Raw genomic sequence first — 18,565 nt, 5'->3', positions numbered from 1 at the left:
TGAGTTCAAAATAATTGTCTATGGGCAGATGTTTTTTCTTATGTTGTTTACTCACTTCCACAGTCTATGACCTGATTTTAATGTACTTTCTCAAGCTTTTGGGACCTCAATTCCTTCAAAGGATTATGAGAGGCTTTGACTGCTCTCTTGGCCTTGTGGATAATCACTATCACTCTCTTCTGTAGCTGTGTGGAGGATCCCTGCTATGCCATGGCTTTGTGGGGCCACACAATGCAATCAGGATCTGAGTGACAAAGAAATAGAATCCTGCCCCAGGGATAGTAGAGAGAACTCCCCCAACTCCTTTACCTTCTGTGGGCAAACTACTCTGGAAGCAGCTTCAGGGCGGTTCTACAGACCTGGCTCTGTTTCCTGGGGTGGGGAGGTACTGAGGTCTGGCTGATCTGGCCCTTTCTGCACATCTTCCAAGTTATTGGGCCAGAAAATTGTTTCATTCAGTGTTTCTGTGAGTTTGGCGCTCTAGAATTTGCTTAGGTAATCCAGGTAAGAGCTTCTGGGAATTCCTAGCTGAATTCTTCCATCTTGACTCTGAACCCCTCCCCATTACTATTTTATAGGAGTGGATGTTATGTGACTTCTTGGGTGGAGCCAAGATGGTAGTATGAAGTTAATATGCTCTTAGAGCTTTTCCCTACCACATATATAAATGAAACCTCTGTACTGACATTCAAGCTACAGATCCCACCAAGAAAGAGAGAAGACTGAAAGAAGTTTTCAATGGTAAATATCATGGAGACTCCATAGTAAAGGTCTGTGACTTTGGGAGAAAAAAGGAAATGAAAGCCAGTGGAAGGCTTTTAACAGTCCACGTCCCAAATTCTTGACAATAGCAGAAGGTCCTGGGAGCTAGATAGCAAGCCCACAAAGAGGGTCCCAACTCCAAACAAAATATGAACACTGTGGCAAAAGACAGGACTGGATTGGGAACAAACCACTGCTAATTCAAAACCAGGTTACAAGGGAGCAAATAAACACCTGGAAAGGTAAGGCCTGTTGCATAGGCAATATCTTAAAAAACAATGAACCAAAGATCCAAGGATCAGAGCCCAGCCCCAGGAAAAAAAAAATAAGCTTGGATCTATATTCCCTATATCCAAGGAGCAGAGCTAAAACAACAAAGATGAGCAAAAAAGCTAAAAGAGACCTCAATAGGGAAAATTACTTTTTGTAGATAAAGATGATAACAATACTGTATCAGAAGTAGAAATTACTGAAAAATCACTGACAGTGGAAGTCTCAATAGAGTCTATGAATCAGACTCAAATCAAGAAGCTCAAAGACCTTAAAAAGGAATTTAAAAGCCAAAGAATAGAATAAGAAAAATGGGAAAAAAGAAATGAGAGTCAGACGGAAAAATTATGAAAAAAATGTCCAGAGAACTCAACACCTTTAAAAAGGCAACCCATATGGTAATTGTAAAAAGAACAAAACTCTAAAAATTAGAATTGAACAAAATGGAAACCAACGAACCTGCAAGATTACAAGATTTCATCAAACAAAATAAAAAATTTGAAAAATTGAAGAATATATAAAGTACCCTTTAGGAAAAACAGATCCATAAGAAATATTCTACAAATCATTGGACTACTAGAAAGTCTAGATTTAAAAAAAAGAACCTAGAAAACTTCATGCAGGAAATTGTCAGGGAAAACTGTCCAAATCTGCTAGAACAAGAGAACTATATAACCATTGAACGAATACACAGAACCCATCCAGAAAAAGACCCCCAGGATAAAAATTCCAAGGGCTTTTATAGTCAAATTTGAGAATGCTCAAATAAAGGAGAAAATAGAGCAAACAGCAAAAAAAGGAAACAATTGGGACCGCTAGGTGGCACAGTGGATAAAGCACAGGCCCTGGAGTCAGGAGTACCTGGGTTCAAATCTGATCTCAGACACTTAATAATTAGCTAGCTGTGTGGCCTTGGGCAAGCCACTTAACCCCATTTGCATGGCAAAACCCTAAAAAAAGGAAACAATTTACAACAAATTCAGCAGCGTATACTGTTAGGGGAAAAGATTCATGTTCAGCAAATAGAGGATATCCAGAATTTCCCAAAAAGACTGGTAATAGAGAATTCAATTGCCAAATTCATGATTCTAGAGATGTGTTAAAAGGTAAATGAAAAGGGGAGGGAAAAAAACAAAACAAATTTTAGTTAATACCATCAAATTGTATACAACCCAAAAAAGGGAAGATAAAACATTTCTAGCTCTTGATAATTTTACTTCTACACCTAGAGGATATGGTTGTGTGTAGAGGATATGGTTGTAATTGAGTCTTGTCTCTCCATTTAAGAGGCCCAAGAAGATATTACTTATGTTTGAGAAGAAAAAAAAAAGCCCTGATGAAAAGAAGGGGTGTTAACTATAAATTTAAGTGACTCAGTATCCTTTGATCCACTTTAATTCTACTATGCTGACAAAGCTTAGTACTCACTCTAATGAAGGCATGATAAACTGGATGGTTCTGAGTCAGTGTCTCCTATAATAGAAAATCATTTATAAGATTCTAAAGTGACAGCATAAAATATTTCCAGTACTTAGAGCCCTTTGAAATTGTTATAATTAAACTTGTGTTGGACTTAATCCTTACTTGACTTAACAAGGGTCTAATGACCCTGGGTTGGAGGTGGGGTAGGTAAAGTGTGAGAGAAAATAGATTGGGGGGGGGGGGGGCGGCACAAATAATTTCATGAAATGATTTGGCTTTGCATGATTATTTGATTCTTGAGGACTGTAAGTCCTTGGAAGGTACTTGAAAAGGGGGGTAAGGTAAAGAGTGATTATAATTTGATGGAATTCAAGACTCATAAAAAGTATTCTAATGAGATAGAAGATGGGAGGGTACTTAGCAGCTTTGAGATAATGCTAGTGATCAAATAAGCAAACAATCAATCTGTGATGGAACTTTGATAATACTTTGATCTTATCAAGCAATCAATTAATCAAGTTGTGATTGATGATACCTGATTAATAGTACTTGAGTGATAAATAACACTAGGTGAAGAGGTATAAAGATTTATGATTTTAGGGGAAAATAAGGGAGGGTATGAACACTGAGCAAATTTTATTCAATAGATTTGGCCCAAAGAGGGAATAAGATACATTCCCATTTGAGTTTTAAAATATATCCAACTCTGTTGGGAGGGGGTGGGGAGAGAGGGGAAGGGAAAGAACAGGGGAGAAGGGACTGATAAAAGGGAAGGTGAAGGTATAAGTGAAAATAAACAAAGTTAAATCGTTGGTGAGGAGAAATAAGTTGAAAGGAAAAAGAAAAATATTCATTGAAATTATAAATGTGAATGGAATGAACTGTCCCATAAAATGGAAGCTGGTAGCAGAATGGATTAAAAACCAGAATCCTACAATATTTTGTTTACAAGAAAGACATTTAAAGGAGAGAGAGAGAGAGAGAGAGAGAGAGAGATGCACAGGGTAAAGGTAAAAGGATGGAGCAAAATAGATTATGCTTCAGTTGAATTAAAAATTCAAGGGTAGTGATCCTGATCTCAGATAAAGTAAAAGCAAAAATCAATCTCATTAAAATGCATAAGGAAGGAAACTATATCACCTTAAAAGGCACCACCAGTAATGAAGCTACAACATTATTAAACGTGTATGCACCTAGTGGCATAGCATCCAAATTCTTTGAGTAAAACCTAAGTGAATTATGAGGAGAGATACAGAGCAAAACTTTTAATAATGGTGGGACCTCAACCTCCTTCTCTAAGAACTAGATAAATCTAACCACAAAAGAAGCAAGAAGTAAGTTAAAGAGATGAAAGAAATCTTAGAAAACTTAGATATGATAGACCTCTGGAGAAAACTTAAAGGGGAAAGAAAACAGTATACCTTTTTCTCTAGAGTACATGGCACTATACCCAATTTGTCATATTGACAAATAAAACCTTAAAATCACATTCACAAAGGAAGGAATAATGAATGTATACTCATCACACCATGATGCAATAAAAATTACAAGCAATAAAGGGACATGGAAAGATAAACCAAAAACTAATAGGAAACTAAATAATTTCATTTTAAATAATGGGTGGATAAAACAGCAAATAATAGAAATAATCAGAGTGGCTAGGTTGCACAGTGAATAGAGTACCAGCCCTGGAGTCAGGAGTACCTGAGTCCAAATCTGGCCTAGACACTTAATTACCTAGCTGTGTGGCCTTGGGCAAGTCACTTAACCCCTGGCCTCAGACAGTTAATTACCTAGCTGTGTGGCCTTGGGCAAGTCACTTAACCGCACTACCTTGCATAAACCTAAAAAAAAAAAGAATCAAAAATTATATCCAAGAAAATGATACTAATGAGACATCATACCAAAATTTATGGAATGCAGTCAAGGCAGTTTTGAGAGGAAACTTTCTATCTCTAAATACCTATATGAATTAAAAAGAGAAAGAGATCAATGAATTGCATATAAAACTAAAAAAGTTAGAGAAAGAGATCAATGAATTGCATATAAAACTAAAAAAGTTAGAAAAAGAACATTATAAAGATCCCCAATTAAATACCAAATTAGAAATTCTTTAAAATCAAATGAGAGATTAATAAAATTGAAAATAAGAAGACCATTGATCTAATAAATAAAACTAAGTGTTGGTTTTATGAAAAAGCCAATAAAATAGATTAATCTTTGGTTAATCTAATTAAAAATAAGAAAGAAGATAACCAAATTACCAGTATCAAAAATAAACTAACAGGGGGCAGCTAGGTGGCACAGTAGATAGGGTACTGGCTCAGGAGGACCTAAGTTCAAATCTGGCCTCAGACACTTAAGAACTACCTAGCTGTGTGACCTAGGACAAGTCATTTAACCCCACTGCCCTAAGTAAAAAATTTTTGAAAATTTTAAAAAGTGGACTAACCAGCAATGAGGAAGAAATTAAAGAGATAATTCAGAGCTACTTTGCTGAACTGAATGAAATGAATGAATTATTTACATAAAAATATATACTGCCCATATTAACAGAAAAGGAAATAACATACTCAAATAATTTCATTTCAGAAAAAAGAAATTGAAAAAACCATGAATAAACTCTCCAAGAAAAAGTCTTCAGGTCCAGATTGATTTACAAATGAATTCTACCAAATATTTCATCCCTATTCTACATAAACTATTTTTAAAAATAGGAGTTCTGCCAAATTCCTTTTATGATATCAACAGGGTGCTGATACCTAAACCAGGAACAACCAAAGCAAAGAAAATTACAGACCAGTCTCCCTAAAGAATATTGATGAAAAAATCTTAAATAAAATTTTAGCAAGTTATTACTAGGTTATAATACACCATGATCATGGAGGATTTATACCAGATAGGCCGGAGTGGTTCAATATTAGGAAAACACTCAATATAATAGAACCTATCAATAGAAAAACCAAGAGAAATCATAAAATCATCTCAATAGACTATGAAAAAGCCTTTGATAAAATGTGCATCCATTCCTGTTTTTAAAAAAACTAGAAAGTTAAGGAATAATGGAGTTTTCCTTAAAATGATAAATAGTACCTATTTAAAACCATCAACAAATTTTACATAATGGGAATAAACTCAGAGCATTTCCAATAAAATCAGGGGCAAAACAAGGATGCCCATTAACACCATTACTATTCAATATTTAATTAGAAATGCTAGATTTAGAAATAAGAAAGATAAATTGAGGGAATAAAAATTCACAATAAGTAAGCAAAGCTTTCACTCTTTGCAGATGATGTGATGCAATTAAAAAATTAAAAAAATGGGAAAAGTCCTACATCTTCCAAAATATTCATAGCAGTTCTTTTTGAAGGGCAAAGAACTGGAAATTGAGGAAATGCCCATAAATTGAGGAATGGCTAAACAAGTTATGGTACATGAATACTATGGAATATTATTGTTCTACAAGTAACCATAAACAGTCTCAAGAAGCATGGAATGAATTATAGGACCTGATGCTGAATGAAGGTTGCAGAACCAAGAGAATATGTACACAGCAACAAAAACATTGGGAGATGATCAACCTTAATGGAAGCAGCTCCTCTCAGCAATTCAGAGAACCAGGACAATTGTATTAGACCAACAATGTACTATGTAATCCTCATCCAGAGGAAGAAAAACAAAACAAAAAAGAAAAAGAAAAATCAACACTTCAGAATTTAAGGAATATTTTATAGAAATTATATCATGTATCATTTCCCTTAATTCTAATTTCTTATACCAAAAAGGACTAATATGGAAACATGTTTATCTAGAATATGTATGTACAATGCTAACTTGACTATTCACCACTGAGGGGAGGGGAATGGGAAGGGAGGGTGGAAGGAAATTTTGTAACTTGAAAACATCCATGAGCATATGGATGAAAATAAATAATTTTTATTATTCATTTCATTTTTCTTAATCTATTTCATGAAATAAATTGTGATTTATATATTGTTTTTAAATGAAAGACAAACAAATGATTTTGAAAATAAGTCATCAGCATTTCCACACATGAACAATAAAGCCCAAGAAAAAGAGATAGAAAGAGAAATTCCATTTAAAGAAACTATAAACAACATTAAATACTTGGGAATCTACCTCCAAGACAAACCCAGAAACAGTATGAAAACAATTATGAAGAACTTCTCACCCAAATAAAGTGAGATCTAAATAATTGGAAAAAATATTAATTACTCGTGGTTAGGTTGAGCTAATATAATAAAAATGATAATTCTAGCCAAATTGATTTACTTATTCAATGCTAAACCAACCAAACTACTTTTGCACGCTAGAAAAAATAGCAACAAAATTTATCTGGAGAAACAAGAAGTCATGAAAGCAAGGGAACTTATGAAAAAAAAAGTAAGGGAAAGTGACCTAGGTCTGCAAGAGCTAAAACTATATTATAAAGTGGCAGTCATCTAAACTACCTGGTACTGGTTAAGAAAAAGAGTAATGGATAAGTGGATTGGAATAGTTTCAAAAGAAACCACAGTAAATGACTACATTAATCTGCTGTTTGACAAACCCAAAGACATTGGCTACTGGGATATGAACTGACAAAAATTGTTGAGTTAGGCAAAGACTTACATCTCACAACCAATACCAAAATAAGGTCAAAATGGGTATAGGATTTAGACATAAAGGGCAACACCATAAATAAATGAATAGATCAAGAAATACTCCATCAGATCTAGGGAAAGGGGACAAATTTCTGACGAAACAAGAAATAGAATACATTCTAAACTGTAAAATGAATGATTTTGACTATTTTAAATTAAAAAAAGGTTTTGCATTAATGAAAACAATGCTGCCAAAATTTTAAGGAAAGCAGAAAGCTGGAAAAGAATGTTCACAACTAGGGGTTCTGATAAAGTTCTCATTTTTAAAATATATAGAGAATTGCATCAAATTTATAAGCTTACATGTCATTCCCCAATTGTTAAAGGGTCAAAGGTTATGAATAGTTTTAAAATGAGCAAATTAAAGCTATATACACTCATATAAAAATGATCTAAATCATTTTTGATTGGAGAAATGCAAATTAAAACTATTCTAAGGTATCACCTCATTCCTATCAAATTGGCTACGATGAGAAAAATGGAAAATGATCAATGTTGGAGAGGTTGTGGGAGGACTGGAACATTAAAGCATTGCTGATGGAGTTGTGAATTGATCAAACCATTCTGGAGAGCAATATGGAACTATGCCCAAAGAGCAATAAAAATGCTCATTCTTCTAGGCCGATATCCAGAAGAAATTATAAAAAATGGAAAACATCCCACATGTTCCAAAATATTCATAGCAGCTCTTTTGTGGTGGCAAAAAAAATTGGAAATTGAGTGGATTGGCTAAACAAGTTTTAGTATAAGAATGTTATGGATTATTATTTTTCTATAAGAAACTATAAATGGTCATACTCTAGAGAAGCATGGAATGTAGTATAGGATCTAATGCTGAGCAAAGGAAAGAGAACCAAGAGAACAATGTACTCATTAACAGCAGCATTGTGAGATGATCAACCTTGTTGAAAGCAACTCCTCTCAGCAATTCAGAGAGCTAGGACAACCATATCAGACCAGTTATGGGCAATGCTATCCCCATCCAGAGAAAGAAACACAAAACAAAACCAAATTATAGAAAAACCCTTCAGGACATAATAAACACTTATAAAAATATCTCATATATCTCTCTTTCCATTAATCCTAATTCCTCATACTGAAAATGACTAATCTGTAAACATGTCTATAGAAATATATATGTACAGAGTTAACCAGTTCTTTCACCACTGAGCGGAGGGGAATGAGATGGGAAGGTGCAAGGAAATTTTGTAACTTAAAAATATATATATGCATTTGGATGAATGTTGAAAAACTTTAATAACATGTATTTGTAAAATTCAAGACTTTTTCAGCATCTGTTTAAATAGTCATGATTTCTGTTGCTTTGGTTAATATTCTCGATTATGGTGAGTACTCTCCTAATATTGAACCATCCCTTGTTTTCCTATCTGATCAGGTTATTATCTAAATTATTATCCTAGTAATAATTCCTTGTAATCTCTTTGTTAACATTTGCCATCAATATTCATAGGGAGATTGATCTATAATTTTCTTTGTCTATTTTGGTTCCTCCTGGTTAAGGTATCAGAACCATATTGATGTCATAAAAGGAATTTTCAAGAACTATTTTTAAATAATTTAAATACAATTGGAATTCATTGTGCCTTAAATGCTAGAATTCACTGGCAAATCCATCTAGACCTGGAGACTTTTTCTTTTATTCTTTTTTTTTTAGGTTTTTGCAAGCAAATGGGGTTAAGTGGCTTGCCCAAGGCTACACAACTGGGTAATTATTAATTGTCTGGGGCTGGATTTGAACTCCTGACTTCAGAGCCAGTGCTCTATCCACTGTGCCAACTAGCCACTTCCTGGAGACTTTTTCTTAGGGAGTTTATAGTTTATTGATGATTTCTTTAATTTCTTTTTTGGAAGTAGTTAAGAATTTTATTTTCTCTTGCTAATCTGGGTAGTTTGTGTTTTCTTAAACATTCATTTGACATAATATTGTCAAATTTGTTGCCCTAAAGTTGGGCAAATAGTTCTGAATTATTTTTATTAATCTCCTCCTCATTGGTGATGAGTTCACCTTTTTTTGATACAGGTGTTTTTGTTATTTTTGTTATTTTTTCTGTTTTTAAGTCAAATTAACCAAAGGTTTATCTATTTTTCCTAAAACTATACCCCAGTTTTAATTATTTGATAATTGTTTTCTTGCTTTCACTTTTATTAATCATTTCATTGATATTCAGTATCTTTAATTTGTTCTTTTTCTAGCATAACATACCTAAATCATAGATCTCCTCTTTATTTTATTCATATAAGCATTTAGAGATATAAAATTTCCTCCAAAAACTGCTTTGACTGTGTCCCATAAATGTTGGTATGATGCATCATTTTTGTCATTGTCCTCAATGAATGATTTTTCTCATGGTTTTTTGTTTGATCCAATCAATACTTTAAAATTAACTTAATATTTTCCAATTAATTTTTGGTTTATCTTTCCAGTGTCCTTTATTACATGTGAATTTTACTTTCTAACTTTCATTGTAACATCTTTAATATTGTCAAATTTGCTATAGTGCCATGCACTATAGAGAAAAAGGCATATTGTTTTCTTTCCCTTTTCACTTTTCTCCAGAGTTCTATCATACTCATCTTTTCTAAGATTTTATTCACCTTCTTTACTTCCTTCTTGTTCATTTTGTATTAGATTCTTCTATTTCTGAGAGATGGTGGTGGAGGTCCCCCAGTACAAAAGTTTTGCTATCTGTATCTCCTTGTAATTCATTATCTTCTCCTTTAGTAACTTAGATGCTAAAGCAGTTGGTTCATACATGCTTAATAATGATAAAACTTCATTATCTATAGTCCCTTTTAAGAAGATTAGTTTCCTTCTTTATTCCTTTAAATGAGATCTGTTTTGGTTTTTGCTTTGTGTAGGATCAGGATTGCTAACCCCTGAATTTTCTTTTTACTTCTGCTGAATTATAATATATTTTGCTCTAGACTTGTACATTTAATATGTGTGTATCTCTCTGCTTCAGATGTGTTTCTTGTAAACAACATATTTTAGGATTCTCATTTTTAATCCATTCTGCTATCTGTTTCCATTTTATGGGAAAGTTCTTCCCATTTACATCTACAGTTAAAATTCTTATTCTGTATTTCCCTCTATTATAGCTTTCTCCATTTATACTTTTTTCTTTCCCTTCTTCTTACTCCTTCTCACCAATGTTTTGCTCTCTTTCTTTTCCCTTTAACTTGTATTTAAAATTTTAACTTTACTTTCACTTTTTCCTTTACTTTCCCTTTTACCAGTCCTTTCTTCTCTTTTCTTTTCCTTTCTCCTCCTATTTCCCTGTAGGGTAGAATAGATTTTTAAACCTAATTGGGAATGGAAATTCCCTCTCTGGGTCAAATCTATAAAGAGAAAAATTTATTCAGTGATCAAATTCTTCCTACTTTTTCTCAAACCTAATAGGTCTTTCTGCCTGTTTACCTGATATTGTTTACCCATTAATGCCTTGCCTTCTCCTAGTATGTATTTATTGTTTAAATCCTGTCTTGTACCTACAACCCTTTTGTCAAAATATTCTCTTTTTCTCTGTCCTAATAAAAATACCATTCTCAAAAGCTGATTGATTGATCGATGGATAAGCAGCATTGCTTCATATTCACTAAGTACACTCACCTCTTCAGACGCATTAGAAATTCACTTTCTAAGAGTGATAAATCACATCAAATTAAAATTGATTTATATCACCGCCTCTTTTCAAGTACTCTCCATGGACGTACACTCCTCATGAGCCAAAGCATCATGCAAAGTCAAATCATTTCATGAACCTTTTATACTTTTCCCTTAAACACACTCCCTCCAATTGTAGCCAAAGCATCAAGTGGAGGAGTCACTACATGATTTTTTCCTGTCCAGTTCCCGTAAAAACACCCTCTGCCTCCTTTTCTATAGTACTCTAACAATAGACCTAACAAACCTCCTCATCCAAAGTATCAGATGCTCTCTCCCTCTGTCCCTTTAACTCACCAACCAAACCCTGGAACCTTTGTTTTCTAAAGTATTAAGACAAAATCACTTCCTTATCTAAGTCCAACCCTTCTAAATATGCTCCCCACCATCTGTCCTAATGTTACTTTGTGATTTAATTTTGTATAGACCATCTAAATACTCTGTCTCTTTAGGATATACCCTCTCATAATCAACATGGCATTAATGTCTCATTTATATCCATATCCTTTAAGTAAGTACATTTGTTCAAGTATATTCAACTATTTAACTATCCTGGGAAAAAATACAATTCTCAAGAATTAAAGTTATTATCATTCTTTGTAGGGATATATACGGTTTAATGGTCTTGAACAGTGTTTTTTCTCCTTTCCATGTTCCTTTTCATGCATTTCTTGACTCTTGTATTTGAAGATCAAATTTTTTGTTCCATTCTGATCTTTTTACCAGAAAATTTTGGAAGTTTTCCTTTTCCATCTTTTCCCCGACAAAATATGCTATATTTTTCAGGGTAGTAAATTCTTGGTTTTAATCTAAAGTCCTTTTCCATACAAAATATCATATTTTAGGACCCCCAATCCTTTAATATTGAAGATGATAATTTCTCTGTAATTCTGATTGTGCTTCCTTTGTATTTAAATTGCTTCTAATTGGCTGCTTGCAGAATTGTTTCCTTTATTTGAGAATTCTGGAATTTGGCTACGTGAGCACTTGAAGTTTTAATACTGTGGTCTCTTTCTGGAGGTGTTCTGTGTATTTTTTTAATTTATTGCCCAACGTCAAACAGCTAGGCAATTATTAAGTGTCTGAGACTGGATTTAAACTCAGGGACTCCTGACTCCAGGACTGGTGCTCTATCCATCGCACCACCTAGCTGCCTCTTTGTATTTTGAGAGAATGGTGCTTGAGAGGCACCATTTTGTAATCTTGATCTACTATAGGTTTCTCCAACCTTAGGTTATCTTAGGGCTGCATTAAAATAATTATTTGAGGTTCACATGCAGAATAAAAAATACATTACTTTTTAATAGTGAAAATGTTTCCTTGAGACTTCTTAGAACATGGGGGAACATCTATCATCAATATAACAGGTGAAGGCACAAAGTGCAAAATGAAACAAAAAACAAAGGGACAACAACAGTATAAAGGCAAAAGTATACTGATTAGTCTTCATCCTACAGATGGAATGCATCCGACAGATAAATTGAAAATTCCATGTAATATGTATCCCCATAATACTGCTTAAAAACAACAAAGAAAATTAACATCAATGAGATTATTACTGATGAAATTAAAAAATCTAATGTACTTTCCATACAAATTATTACTTTATTTTTTCACTCATGAAACCTAAAATGCATAAAGGGATCATATGAAGTTACACTGAGGGTCACATACAGCCCATGGGACATATATTAGACAGTATATTTAGTATATACTATATTTAGTAGGACAGTTCTTTTGTGAAAATTTCTTGAAAGATATTTCCAGGCTCTTTTTTTTTAGTTTAGGTTTTTGTACAGACCAGCGATTTGTAAATTATCTCTGCTAGATATATTTTCCAGGTTATTTGTTTTTCGTAAAAAGTATTTTATATATTCTAAAATATTTTCAGCCTTTTCAATTTGTTTAATGGAATCTTGGTGACCCATATGTTCATTGGTTCCTATTTTTCCAATTATAAATTTTTGGGGTTTTATTTTCTTCAGTTAGCTTTTTTGTTTCCTTTTCCAGGTGGTTAATTTTATGTACTGCTGAGTTGCATTCACTTTTCAGTTAGTCACTTTTATTTTTTGATAAATTGTATTCTTTTTGCAGTTGGTTATTTTTACTTTTAAAGAAGATGATTTCTTTGGTCAATTTTTCAAAATTTTCTTGCATGGCCTTCATTTCTTTTTTTCAATTTTTCTTCTTCTCAATTTTGGTTTTTATTTTTTAAAATATTTTTTAATCTTTTCCATGTGGTTTTGGATTTCAGTCCAATTTGTGAACTCCTTTGAGACTTCCTTTGTAGGTAATTTGTCACTGCTTTCTTCCTCTGAGGTGACATTTTTATCATCTCTATCTGCATAGTAGCTTTCTATGGTGTGCACTTTTTTATTTTTTGCTCATTTTGATTGTTGATCTCTGCTCCTGAAGTATAAGTATATATATATATATATATATATATATACATATATATATGTATATGTATATATATATATATATATCCAAGCATTTTCTTTTGGGGTTGGGGTCTGATCCCTGGCTTATTGCTTACCAAAATGTTGTCTATGAAGCCCAGGCATTGCTTATGTAGAGGATTGTTTCTTGTTTTATATCCAGATTTTGCCTATACAGTGGTTTATTCCAAATCCAGTCCCAGGGATCAGACTTTGGGACTCTCCCTGCTAGCCTGTTATCTAGCTGCCAAGACCTGGGCTGCCATCTAAGCTGTACTGTAGCTAGAAGTCTCATGCTTGTTTTCCCATTTTCCCACATAATTGTTTGTTTGTTTTTGTTTTTGGTGGGAATCTGTAACTGTAATGAGTAGAGGCTTCATTTTACATTGTGTAGGGAAAAGCTCTGGGAGTATGCTAGCTTCACACAACCGTCTATGGTTCTGCCTGTAAATCATCTCCTAAAATTGAAGATGTTAATTACTTGGTGATATCCCATAGATTACTTATTGTTTGTACAACCTACAACCATTCAATTAATCGAGTTTTGTTCTATTTTCTTGATATACACATACATAGAAACACACATTTATGTCTTCACAGATTATATTCTGCCATTGTTTTTCCTAGTATGAACAAGAACTTATCACTTTAAACACACTCCTTTGACATACCTTTGACTATTAAGTTTGCATGGTACATCTTCCCATCAATTTAGTGAACTTTCCTGAGATTCTTACTGTTTCCATAAGGATGATTAATGAACCCAGAATATCTACATGTCATAAAAAAGACTATATCATGCCACCAATATGGAAAGCTCTGCAACATTTCTTAGAACAATTTTGAAACTGTTGTTTCTGTGAAACTCAAGGATAATAGAATCCCTCCTGTGATTGTTGATTGGGGGTTTTATTTAAGATGATTTAATTTGAATATTTTACTCTACATTTATAAAAGTAAAAAATTACATTTCAAAACACTCAAAAGAGATTCTGAAAACTTTATATAGACAGTGGAGACCTTCTAGATGCTAATGCTGGAGACTGGGAGGTTGTAGGCTAATAATTATAATAATAATAATGTTTGTCCTTCATTTTCAAAGAAAACTGTAACATCAGGGAGGTGATGCCATGATAAGCTTATGAATTGGATTTGAATGAGGAGGCTGTTTATGCTAAGTGACCAACCTCACTTTTGCCTCCAGAGACATCTGGATCCAGTGCCAGATATGAATTATGATAACTCTGGATGTGAGGAAATCAGAGTTAAGTGACTTGCCCAAGATCACACAACTAGTAAGAGTCAAGGATCTGAGGTTGGCTTTGACTCCTGTCCTCCATTCTACAAGACCAGTGTTCTATCCACCACACCATCACCCAATTAGATGAGACATTCTGCTGTATTGAGATTTTTTTCCTCACACAATATAACTTGAATCATTATATATCCAAACTTAAGTAATAATGAATAATTTATGATAATAAAGCTATACTATTTTGTATATGAAGAAAAGGGCAACACAATATAGGGGAATGAACTCTTTCTTAAGAAAGACAGACTGGGGGCAGCTTGGTGGTGCAGTGGATAAAGCAGCGGCCCTGGAGTCAGGAGTACTTGGGTTCAAATCCAGGCTCAGACACTTAATAATTACCTAGCTGTGTGGCCTTGGGCAAGTCACTTAATGCATTGTAAAAACCTAAAAAAAAAAAAACAGACAGACTCTTCACATCTTATTTCTGTTACTTATTATTGATGTGACCTTATGTAAATTAATCACTTAACTTATATAAATGTTTGTTTCCCCATCTATAAAATGAGAATGGTTGAACTACTTCAAGATCTATAATCTTATTTAGTGAAATATGCTTTATCTTTTTAAATCTATATTCTTAGACATGGAAAATGTAAATTTTTTCCTAATATTAATTCATTCAAAAACATTTATTAAATATCTACTTAATATTTCAGCATTGCAAAATTAAGGCTAGAAAAAGATGCTATCAACCCTCCTTGCCATCATGGATGTTCCAATTTAAAGGCAAAGACAACATGCAAGAAAATAAATACAAAGCAAACTATATATAGGATAAATTTTGTTCAATTATTTCAGTTGTGTCTACTCTTTGTCAGTCCATATGGAGTTTTCTTGGAAAAAATATTGGAGTGGTTTGTCATTTATTTTTCCAACTCCTTTTACAGATAAAGAAATTGAGACAAACTAGTTTAATTGACTTGCCAAGGGTCACACACCTAGTAAGTGTCTGAGACAATTTAGAAGATGTCTTCCTAATTGCAGATTGGTGCTTTTAACTATTGTGGCAATTAACTGCTGAAGTATAAATGGAACATAATATAAAAAGAAAGCACTGAACTAATGTGGAAGCCAGCAAAAAATTGCTTACGAGTCTTCTTTGTGGATCAGCCAGAAGACCTGGATCAAAAAGTCTGTACTGGGGGGGAAAGGTGTGAGAAGAGTTGAAAGGTAGATTGAGGGTCAGTTTATGAAAAACTTTGAATGCCAATCAGGACATTTTATATTTGCTACTAGAGACAATAGGAAGCAACTGGAGTTTAGTGAGTTAGGGGAGAGGAAGGAAGGAATACTGTGTTTGTAATATGATTGGACTTGAGCTTTAGAAAAGAAATTAATAGCTGAATGGAGTATGGATCAGAGTGAGGCAAGACTTAAGACAACAAGTTATGTCCAATTCTCGATGACCCCATGGCTCATAGCATTCCAGGCCCTTCTCTTTTACTTATTATCTCTCATAGTCTCCCCAAATTCATGCTCAGTGTTTTCATGTCATATCTGTCCATCTCATCTGCCATCCCTTTCTATTTTTGCTTTCAATTTTTCCTATAATCAGGATCTTTTCCAATGAGTCTCTTCTTTTCATTATGTGGTCAAAGCATTTAAGCTTCAGTTTCAATATTTGACCTTCCAGTAAATATCTGGAATTAATTTCTTTAAATATTGACTGATTTGATCTCTTTACTATCCAAAGTACCCTCAAAATTCTTCTCCAGCACCAAAATTCAAAGCATTAATCATGCAAGCACTCAGCTTTCCCTAACATCCAGTGAAGAATCCATGATTGATTGCAAGTTATTGAGACTGAAAAATTGCAAAGATTCTGTTGTCTTCTAGAGTAATACAGCTGATATTCCTGTTTTCTGTTTATTTTTCTCTTTATTGCTATTTTGCTGGTAAATAATGTAAATATTTTCATTTACATGGGGAACACCCCTAATCCAATGAAGAGCATGATCTGTCTTTCAACTTAAAATTTTAGAAAATATCTGAGATGTGATACAAATTGTTACATGGGGAAGAGGGAAGTCTTGAAATCATGCCTTCCTCAAACCAAGGTCAGCTCCTTATCCTTTACACAGTGATGTCTTACTACTCTGAGACAACCCTGAACAAAAATACCGTGGGAATCATTACTAGAAGCCAAGGTGGTGTGCTGGAGAGGGATGATTATTAAATTTTCAGTGTATTTGTACTTTGGGTATCAACTATCCAATCAGGATTTTATTTATTATTTTGTTGCTTAACTAGTCTTAAGAAAATGAAAGAGGAAATTTTAATAATGATGAATAAAATTAAAAGTGAAAATATTTGGGGGGTTGTTAGTTTTTTAACATTTACCGACATATCCCTGCCTAGAGTTTCAGAAAATGATTAGTTCTTGAGTTGAGGAAAAAAAGGATATGCCTAGGAAAAAATGCACTTCATTATCATCCTTAGAAAGTAATAATTTTAAACAAAACTAAAACAATTGTCTACTTATGAATAATAAAGCATGATACTTACTCCCTGAAAGACACTGAAATACTTAAGGTACAGAATGTGTCTTAAATTTTGGACATGGAAGTTATGTAGATTTATAAATTTTTATGCTTAATTTGTTATAAAGATTTTTTTTTATTCAATTGTGGGAGGAATTTAGGAGAAAAAAGGGTGTTATTACTAAAATTAGTCCTCCCCGCAAACAAAAAAGAAGGAAGGGGGGGAAAGAGTTATTTGAGTATTTTTAAATGAGTGGAAGTATATAGAAGTTCAGAAGAAAATAAACAAGCTGCATAGTTTTTAAAGTAAAATGCTAAAATCCAACATATATGCATCTATTTATATATGTATTCATGTCTACATATTTATAGAAAGAGATTCACACTTTCACATAAAATCCTCCTTTTCTGTTCTATTTTTCATATGGAAATGTCCATTTTCTGGTGTTTGAAAAAGTTGTAATAAAAAAAGTTGATCAGTTAGATTATTTTTTTAAAATCTCTAATCATTGTATTATCTTATGGAGATAAATAATTCAAAATTTTATGAATATATCTTGTTATAATCTGCTTTTGTCATGAGTATACCGCAAGGAGGATTCTAATGCTGCTGTAGACTCATAGTATTCTTGGGGCTCTACAATATATTTTGGATAAAAATAGTAAATAATTTTAAAGGTTATTTCTTTTAATGAAGTAAAATTGTTATTGAGTCATTTCATTCATGTCTAACATTTTGTGATCCCATCTGGCACTTTCTTGGAAAAAGTCATACAGTGATTTGCCATTTCCTTCTCCAGTTCATTTTACAGAAGGAGAAACTGAGGCAAATAGGGTTGTGAGACTTTCGCATTGTCATTCATTTATTCAGTGTCTAAGGCTGGATTTAAACTCAGGTCATCATGACTATAGGACCAATTATTTATCCACTGTGCAACCTATCTTCCTGAAGTAAAAATGACATGCCATAAAAGTACAATGTTTTGTAGTCATTCTAGAATATAAACAACCAGAAATATTAACTATATGAATTCATTATCAAAAACAAATTACATCATTTCTATAGATTGAGATTCATAAAGTTAAATTCTTTGCAAATTGATGGAGCTGGTAAGAAATATCATCAGTAAGGATTGTTGTTGCTAAAAATATGAAGATTACATTTGACCAAACAGAATTAGTTAAGATGGGTTTTGTTGTTGTTATTTTTATAGTTTATGAAAATCAAAGCAAAATGCTAACAACCTCAGAACAACAACACAAAAATACTTCACATAATTAACTACCAGTAGTTATAAGGCTTTATCTTTTCTCTCCAGGGAAATGTACTCAGCTGTGAGAAAGAAAGGCAAACTAGAAGTGAAAGAATAGCTTCAAATAACACAATACAGAACAGAAAAAGAAAAGAAAAGTTCGCTCAGCATTTTCATTTGTTAGAAGCTTTTGATTTCCTAAATGGTGCACATGGGACTTTGTGATTGCCCCAGAGATGAAATGTAAACTCCCTAGCCTGTCACTGAAGTCCCTTC

At 33.2% G+C, this 18,565-nt stretch overlaps 1 protein-coding gene and 1 long non-coding RNA gene across 3 annotated transcripts in view; one reads left to right on the top strand and one right to left on the bottom strand.

Moving 5' to 3' along the window:
• Positions 1-18,565, top strand: part of LOC141511763 (alpha-1,3-mannosyl-glycoprotein 4-beta-N-acetylglucosaminyltransferase C) — a 414,197-nt gene that overhangs the window by 302,858 nt on the left and 92,774 nt on the right. The window lies entirely within an intron of this gene.
• The window catches only part of LOC141511762 (uncharacterized), a 35,712-nt gene that overhangs the window by 16,735 nt on the left and 412 nt on the right, over positions 1-18,565 (bottom strand). The window lies entirely within an intron of this gene.

Source organism: Macrotis lagotis, chromosome 2 (assembly GCF_037893015.1).
Source record: "Macrotis lagotis isolate mMagLag1 chromosome 2, bilby.v1.9.chrom.fasta, whole genome shotgun sequence".
NCBI classification, from domain to species: Eukaryota; Metazoa; Chordata; class Mammalia; order Peramelemorphia; family Peramelidae; genus Macrotis; species Macrotis lagotis.
Note: the sequence above shows the minus strand (reverse complement) of the source record. Positions and strands in the feature narration are given on the sequence as shown.